This window comes from Calypte anna, chromosome 3 (assembly GCF_003957555.1).
Source record: "Calypte anna isolate BGI_N300 chromosome 3, bCalAnn1_v1.p, whole genome shotgun sequence".
Taxonomy (NCBI): domain Eukaryota; kingdom Metazoa; phylum Chordata; class Aves; order Apodiformes; family Trochilidae; genus Calypte; species Calypte anna.
This window is the reverse complement of record NC_044246.1, coordinates 26761177-26769804: the sequence shown is the minus strand read 5'-3', so window position 1 is coordinate 26769804 and position 8628 is coordinate 26761177. Positions and strand designations below refer to the sequence as shown.

Here is an 8628-nt window from a genome sequence, read left to right as displayed (position 1 = left end):
TGCTTTTTAAATGTTTACAAGGATGATGATTCCACCACTTCCCTGGGATGTCTGTTCCAGTTCCTAACTGCTCACTCAGTAAAGAAATTCTTCCTAATACCTACTCTAAACATCCCCTGATGCATCTTCAGGCCATTTCCTCTAGTCAGTTTTTCTATGATTATTCATTTGAGATCAGAGGCCAGCACCCAACTCCCTACAACATCCTTTCAGGTAGATCTAGGCTAGGTCCTAGGGCTAGGTCTGGTTTGCTTTTGCTGGCTGATCTTGGACAAATTACTTCCATAAAACTGGGCCTTGTTTTTCATTTCCTCTTCCTGTAAAAGAGAGGGAATGCTGAGCATCATGTGTTGAGGCACTCAACTGTCATGGTAGGCGAAGCCTTAAGGATGTTTCTTGGAGAGGAGAGGGCAAAGACAGTAGATGTGTGCATTTTCTAATTTTATTGGTATTCTGTTTCAGAAAAACTTCTGTAAAGATTTAGGATAAAAAGTCCTTTAGAGTTTGAAAAGAAAATATTTGGGTTGGAATTGTCTTGATTTTCAAAATTTTTCATTGCGACTTAGGTATTAAAATATTTTAAAATTTCTGTAATGAAACCTTTTTTGTTTGATCTTAAATGTGGTTCACTTTGACTTCAAACATCTTTAAAGTGCAATTAGAATTTTTTTCTAGCTGGAGCTGAAATTCTGTTTTATGACATCTTTCATAAACTAGAGAAGTCTGTTATTTCTACATCTCTATCCATAAATGCACTAGATATATACACTTGCTGTACAAAAGCAATATTAAATTTACTGTAGATATTGGTGACTTTGACTTATCTGGTCAACCCTGAACAAAACATGTATAAAACTGGAATCAGATACCTTACCCTCTGGATGCCTCATAAGATTGATCTGTGCAATCTACAGTTTAAGAGTCAAGGTAAACCTGAGATTGTGGCTGCAACTGACTCTCACTTAAAATATGATGCTTTGATGTGTGTGATTAATGACTGTGAATCTCTTGCCACCTCTGTTTGTGGAGCTGGGTTTGGCTTTCATGTCTCTTCCTGGGACTGAGTTCTTCACACAGTTGTTTTTTATAAGCTCTGAAGTTCCCAAGCTGCTTTTCTTTTCTGCAGAGGGATCCTATCATGATTTATGAAAAAATCATCTCCTGAGTTTGTTTTGCTTGGCATGCTGACAGAAGACTCCAAACCCATTTTTTTTTAGAGAAAGATTAGGTGGGAGGGTTTACACTGTGCTTCTGGAGTGGAAAACTTTGCAGCTAAATTGAGAATAATATTTTTCCATCTATACTGACCTTTATGCTGACATATCCTCTGTCATCTTGGGCTCTTTTAAACTGTGCTTAACTTCTATAGGCTTAGAATTGTCCTTTATTACTTGCACAGGAGATAAAATTACTGTGGACACCTTTGCTCCTCTGAAATTAAATGGGACTGTCCTTCGGCCTGGCTTACAGCATCATCAGTGCCACTGCTGCATCTCCACATTCCCCTTCATCAGCATGGTTGCATTTGGACATGCTCTGTCCACCTTCTTTGTGTTTCCTGAAGGCACCTGGGGCAAGTTTCTCCTCCTCAGCATCTCTGCCATGTTTTGCTTGGCTCGTTCCTCACTTTTGGCAGGACTGGCACATTTAGCTGCTTGTCTTGTGGGAAGAAGTTGTAGAAATAAGTGAATTTGTGTTGCTCTGAGAGCAGAGATGCTTTCTGTGATTTTGAGGGATGGACATTTTAAAAGTAATGTAGTTCATGACAAATAATGGAAACAACAGTAGTATAGTGAAAGGAATTCTAAAGAACTACTAATAAGATAGTATTGAAGCAGATTTTTTTTGAAAGTGGGCTGAATCTTTCTCCTCAGTCTGAGCTTGTGGTAATGGCACAAGTATTTCTTACTATACAGTGGCAGAGGCACATGACTTTATAAACTGCTTCTGCTTTATAAACCGCTTGCAGACCATGGGGGATCCCCCTCATGCTGTAACAAGGTAAACTTAAATGTGTTTGCTTGTTTGTTTCAGTGGCAATACTCACTATTCAAGGACAAAAAGAAAGCTAGAGACTTGCAATTTCTTTCATCACTGGAGCTGGCTTGGAAGCTTCTGACAAAACTTTTACTTTTTATTCATATCAAGAAAAGAAATTATTAAAATAAAAACTTTCTACAAAATGGCCCATCGCAGAAAATTATCCTGGGAAAATGAAGTGGGTGTTTTCCATCTCTGCTCAGGGCTGCAGACTGGTGGGAGGCTGCACTGGGGGAGCTCCCAACACACCAGCTCCCTGAGCTCTGAAGCAGCAAGTCAAACAGATGACTTCAGGACTAGTATTTACCATTTGATGGAAATGTCAGAATGCTGGGCTTTTCTGTTCAGAGCCTATTTTAATCCAAAGTGAAAACAAGTGTGAAGAAAAATGCCCAGCAATCATCTTCAAGCAGTCCAGAAATCCAATGGAAAAACAAGCATGATGAGGGTCCACCTCTCCAGCTTTGATTTAGTAGTAACACAATATCCTTCTTTTCTGACAGTGCTTAACCCTGGACAGTGTGTTTCACAGCAGCCCTAAGCAAGAGCTGAGCTGACAGTAGTGAGTTGCTTCAGAGCAGTGGTGGGGAAGCAAATCCCCAATTTGCTGCTGTGTTGGTTTGGTTCAACAGAGCAGTTTTGGTGTGTGCAAACAAGAGTCTTATGGGAGGAAACACAAGTGGCAACTGTTCTGTACCTCCAGGCATCAATTTTCCCAACCTCTTCAATCCAGCCCTTCGAAAGCAATTGATAGGTGTTGACTGAAGATGTTTGCATTTCATGGTAAATCACATCCTTTTATTTTGAATTTAGCAATGCACTGAAGTTTGTTACTTGCGCCAAAAGACAGGGTAAAACTTTACTTCTTCCAGTGATGTTTTAACAATGAGCAGAGGAGAGGGATGATGACAATCATGTGGATTTAACTGTAGGTGTAGAAGGTGTTTCTAGTTTTACCTGGTAGAAATGGCTGATGAATCCCAAGGACCAAAAGATGTTCCTTGCCCAAACCCAGTTTAATGGTATGGATTTCAGCCAATTTCCTTTAGGTTCATTTGCACATCTCGCTATCCTAACACTACTAATAGTGACTGTGCTTGCAGTTATCTAACAATGGTATAAACTCCATAAAGCACCATTGAAATAATTAATTTGTGGATCACTATCAGGCAAAACCTCTTATTTAGTTTACCTATTTTTTGGAGCTTTTAAGCAGCCATTTGCTTCCTTACTTTCCCAGCACAATTCACTTTTATGAAACCTGCCTGGAAGCCTCCGGGTTACAGGCCAGAAACAGAAATATATGAAGAGCAACTTTTCTTTGGATTGCATCTCAGCAGGCAGTTTGTTTCTATAAGGTAATATGACCTGGGTTGTTTCAGCAGGAAGCAATTTTTTTTTCATGAAAGGTTGTTAATCAAATGGTCTCGGGTTTTAAGACTTCTTCCAGTCTTCTCCAATGCCTAGCTGACAGATAGAGAGCTTGATTTTTTGTCTTCTATATTTGAACAACTCTTATTTACACCACTGTGAATTGTGAGTGATTCACATTATGCCAATATAGTTACAATGTTGTGATAGTGGTTTTAAGCCCAGAGGCCGATATGTATTACTTACTGAGGATTAGCATATGTATAGCAATCACTGAAGATCTGGTTTCTTAAGGTAGGCAATGGAGATCTTCACTAAAAGAGGCATTCCACCTGTTGGAGATGATTTGTGTCTACTTTTTCAACATGTTTCTCTTAGTTACTGATCAAAATGTTTGCACTGCCTGTGTAAGTACTCCAACAGGGCCAAATTTTTCCTCAGTGTATTTTTAATTCACAGACTCCTTTGGAACAGTGTCAGGAATGGACCTGTTTCATTGTTTGTACCAAGTTAATTCTAGCATCATGTATACAATCCCCACAGAACCTTTCTTATTTTTTCTCACAGGTAATAATTTTCATAGGTAATAATTTTCTTGTCTGTTATTATCCAATGTTTTACTTGCTTTGCTTTTATTGAAATGCTTTTGCTGTCTTTCACATATTTTATACAGTTGTTATCCTGTTATTACAGCTTACTTGCCTGAACAAAGCAAATGGCTTGCAAAGCATTCTGCAAAAACATACTGGCATTCAGTGTAACACTGTTAGACTTCCCTAACAATTCTTTCACTGATGATCATTGCTGTTTTTCTCTCAGACTCTCACATTAATTCTCCTGTAGGCTGTAGAGTGCTCGTGGGCCAGTGGCCCATGGGGTGTTTCTGTTGGTCTTGGTGATGTATTCTGTGGATCACCAGTCTGCATCATGAAGCATAAAAGTGTTTCTGTACCTTCCCCCAGTGTACATGGAGAATTGTTTTACTTCTCTGGGTAAATGAAAAAATGCACTACCCTTGTTTCTTGGGGCCCTTCCTTACTCCTGTCCCACTGCAGACTTTGGCTTGCCTGCCTCCACTCTTGTCCTTTTCTAGTCTAAGGGACTGCAGTATTTTGGGGTGCTCTCTTGGGTCCAGAAGATACTTGGGTGGATATCTTTTCAGTCCTTCCTTTTCCTTTCACTTTGCTCCTGGTGGACCTGTGATCAGTTGAGGTCAAACCAGTAAGGTGAATGGCCACGAAATTCCCTGTTCATTAGTGATGACCCTGTTTGTACCAGCCCCATTCCTGCTGAGGAATATGTATTCCCTAGAGGGGAAATGGGAATTACCATGGGAATGAACTGGCACTCCTTTGGATCACAGATAGCAGAGTCAGATGATGTGGGAAACTCTAAGCCCTTTCTTGTAGTGGTTTCCAGTTGTGTCTTGGACCATGTGGTCCCTTGGGGGCCACTGTGTACTTTCTCAGATGCCAGGACACCTGCACACTGCATACAAGATGGACAAGTGTAACTGGTACCTCTTGTGTCTGCTCCTGGGACAGATCTGATGGTGGGACAGAACCCTGAGCACCAGTGGTGAATCTCAGAGCAGCCCAGCTCTTGCTTTCAGCCCAACCTGTTGCAGCTTCTGGAGATGGCTGTAGGGATGGGATTAGGAGGTGAGGAAGAATGTGGAATGCCTCTGGGGGGAGTTTCACAGCATGACTGGACAAAGTTTTGGGTGGCCTGGTCTAGTGCTGGTGGTCTAGTTTCTCCCATTGTGTGACTGGACTTGAGACCACCAAAAGTTCCCTCCAGCTTGGCATTTCTATGAATCTTAGGCATTTGTTTTGCTGGAAAACCAAACAGACAATTAACCACTGTAGCAAATAAATAAAAGGAACAGAAAAACTGCATTGTGAAGTAAAACAGAATAATGAAGAAAGAGATGAGGCAATATCCGGACACTGCAATAATTTCTAATGATGGATTTAAGCAGAAAAGAAAGCAACCAAAGACAGGCCTTTGAGCATGTTAAGAGAAATAAGTTATTTGCTGGAGTTAATGTTGAAGTTAATGAATGGGACTTTACAGCAAGAAGATTACAGCAGCAATTGTGGCAAGAGAAAATGACAGACAGACTACTAGAACAATAACCAGAGAAGTAAAGGAGAAACAGAAATGTATTGTAGATGAGGCAGTTGTAGGATGAAATTTGTGAAGCACAGTGAGATTATTATAAAATTTGGGGGTTTTTTGGTTTGGTTGTTTGTTTTGTTTTTGTGATTTATTTATTTATTTATTTATTAATAGTCCTCTAAAAGTGATATCTCACCTTCAAAGACTTAAATCTTGGAAAACAAATAATTTTGCCTATGGAGTCCTTGCTGTATGATTGATATAAAGGTAAATTGCCATTGTTGTGCCCCCTGTGTGCTCTGTAGACCAACTTCAAGAAGGTGGCATCCTGCTCTGCAGCAGAGAGTGGTGACCTCAAATACAGGCTGGTTTGTGGTGCCAATGTGTAACACTCAGTGGGTCAGTGCTTGTGAGCATTGATTGTTTTCAAAGGACAGAAAACTCCTTCCTGAGATCTCTTGACAGGAGGAGTGTTCAACAGTTATGGGTAAGAGGTAGAGGAGGGGGAGACCATGGCTCTTCCACTTGTGAGTGGAGTCATTCAAGAAGCCTTTTTTATGTTATTGTGGATTCTGACAAAACTGAGTTTATCTTTTCTTCCTCTTTTATTTATTTACTTAGTTTTGGTTGCCACATAAGCATTCTTGGGTAGAGCAGATTTCTTGCAGCCCAGCTCTAGTACCTGTTGAGTTAGAATTACGTAAATCCTGAGAAATGTGTATGTGTGACAGAAGCTGTTCAACAATGATCTTCCTCTGGTACGACAAGGATTCATCACATATAACTGCCTGGGGCCCAAGAAGGGCAAAACAGCAGGTGGAGGCAATTAAAAAAGAAGCTGGAATGTGGCAGCCAGTGTCACCCGAGCCTCATTTGCTTCAATAATGAGGTGTACAGTGATACAAAACCAACGTGACATTTACAGTTAGGGCACGATGAATGTTCTCCCCCACTTAACAGTGTATCACATAGCTTTTATTCCTATACATAGAGATTAAAATAATTTGATATGAGATCTTGGTTTTGCTCATCCCAGTATTGACCAGGAAGTGTTTGTATTTTGGTCAACTGAGTGAATGAACTGGCCATTTGACAAAGCCTCTGAAGTTGCTGCCTTTTCTCATCTGCCCAGGGAGATGAAATGCAGCACAGCAGAAAAAGGATCCATGTGCACTATTGGGAAGCACAGTACTTCTTGTTTTCCTTCAGTGGAGAAACAATCTCCTCATTGCCAGCTGGAAACTCTATGAGGTTCGTGTCCTAAAAAGGCCATGGGCAGGTGTATGGCTTCCAGGAGATGGCCTTGATTGAGGCCATCTTGGAAGAGTGATAAGGAGAGGAGGCTCAGAGTCCAACCCTCCAACTGGTTCGTCCCTCAGCCACCCTGTAGTGCCTTGACCCTCTTCACCTCCATCATGAAGGGAGCTGTGGCCTCCTCCAAGGGCCTGCACTGCACTGAGGGCACCAGGGTCCCTATGGGCATCAACAAGGTCTGGGCCAAGCTGGACCCTGGGCTGGCTGGAACTGTGATAACAATTGGACTTGGTGTTAAAACTGTTGCGTTTGCAGGTCGCCCTGCTTTCCACCTTTGGAAACCATTGAAGCAGATAATTAGAGAGACAGCAAAGTGGATTTCAACTTCCGATCTTTCATCATAATATAAAGGAGGATTTGAACAGAAAATGAATAGGAGAGAAGCTGATCATATTTTAGGTGTAAGTCCATCTGCTGAAAAGGCCAAAATCAGAACAGCCCATAGAAGAAGAATGATTTTGGATCATCGTGATAAAAGTGAATCACCTTACTTAGTAACAAAAATAAATGAAGCAAAAGACATGTTGGAATCCAGTGCCAAAACCTGAAATTCAAAGCCTTGTGTTGTAGGAGATTCAGCAGATGTATTGTTCAATAGTTTTCATATCTATTTGCTCTGCAGTTTCTTGACACAGAACTGACAGTTCCTATCTATTCTTATAATTAAAAAATGATGACAATAAAAACAAATGGAAATATTTTACAGTTATGCCAAGTTATGTACAGTTATACACTTGCAAGGAACAAGGAGTTGGACTTGATGATCCTTATGGGTCCCTTCCAGCTCAAGATATTCTATGATTCACTGCAAGAACAACAAAGTGAAAGTTATCCAAAAGCCTAATGTCCAGGAGATGGGGAGCAATACCTGAGTAGCTGTCCTATAGCATGTCCTCCAAAGCTAATGCTGGGACCTGATGAAGGGTGTATCATCTGTAACTGAACAGACAAACAGCTTTCCTGAAACTATTTCTATGAAGAATTTGTGTTCAGGACAGTGTTCTATGAAGGTATTCTTGGAAAAGTAAAAGCTTTTTAAGTTATCATGGGCTTTGGAAAGAAAAGGCATGTTGGGCTTCATGAAGGAGCTAGAAATAACTTAACAGTATTGATGTTAAGTGACTTAAAATGAGTCAGTGTTTGGCTGAGTCTTAAACCAGGCATGCATCAGATACTTTGGTTATGATGAAAACAAACTCTTCTAGTGAAAGTAGAAGCATACATACTGTTGTTTCACAGGCTGCCTTAAAATGTTAACATTTGCTTTTGCTTCACCTGAACTTAAAATGATAAATTCCTTCCTGTCAGAGAAGAATGGTACAACAGGAACAAAACCCACACAGTAAGAATTGCCTGCAATGCTGTCTGGCTAGCAATGGAAGAGTTGTATGTGGAAGTAAGACTTTCAATTTCCAGTGGTTAAGAAAGCACTGGTTAAAAAAAAAAAAAAAAAAAAGAATTCCCATGCCTGGAGCTGAAATAGCAGATTGGTCAGACTAATCCACAGACTCTTCCAGTCTGTGCTTAGCTTGCATCTAAGCTTTCAGGGGTCTATGGTTATAGCCACAAATGGAATAGTAGAGGAATAAGTCTAGTGAATTCAGTGCCGGGTAAAAAGCAAGTGAGCACAAAATAGCTGTGGTTTGACATAGCAAAGGACAGTCTTTGCTTGGGGATATCCAAGTTGAGCATATTGATTGCTGAAGCAATTAACACATGCTCTTTGTGATCCGTTTATCCTTTCTGCCAATATATGTTCAGGCAATGAAAGTCAAAAATCAG

At 40.5% G+C, this 8628-nt stretch overlaps 1 pseudogene; it reads left to right on the top strand.

Moving 5' to 3' along the window:
• The first annotated feature begins 6917 nt into the window (after positions 1-6917).
• Positions 6918-7394, top strand: LOC103531282 (annotated as a pseudogene).
• Positions 7395-8628: the final 1234 nt, after the last annotated feature.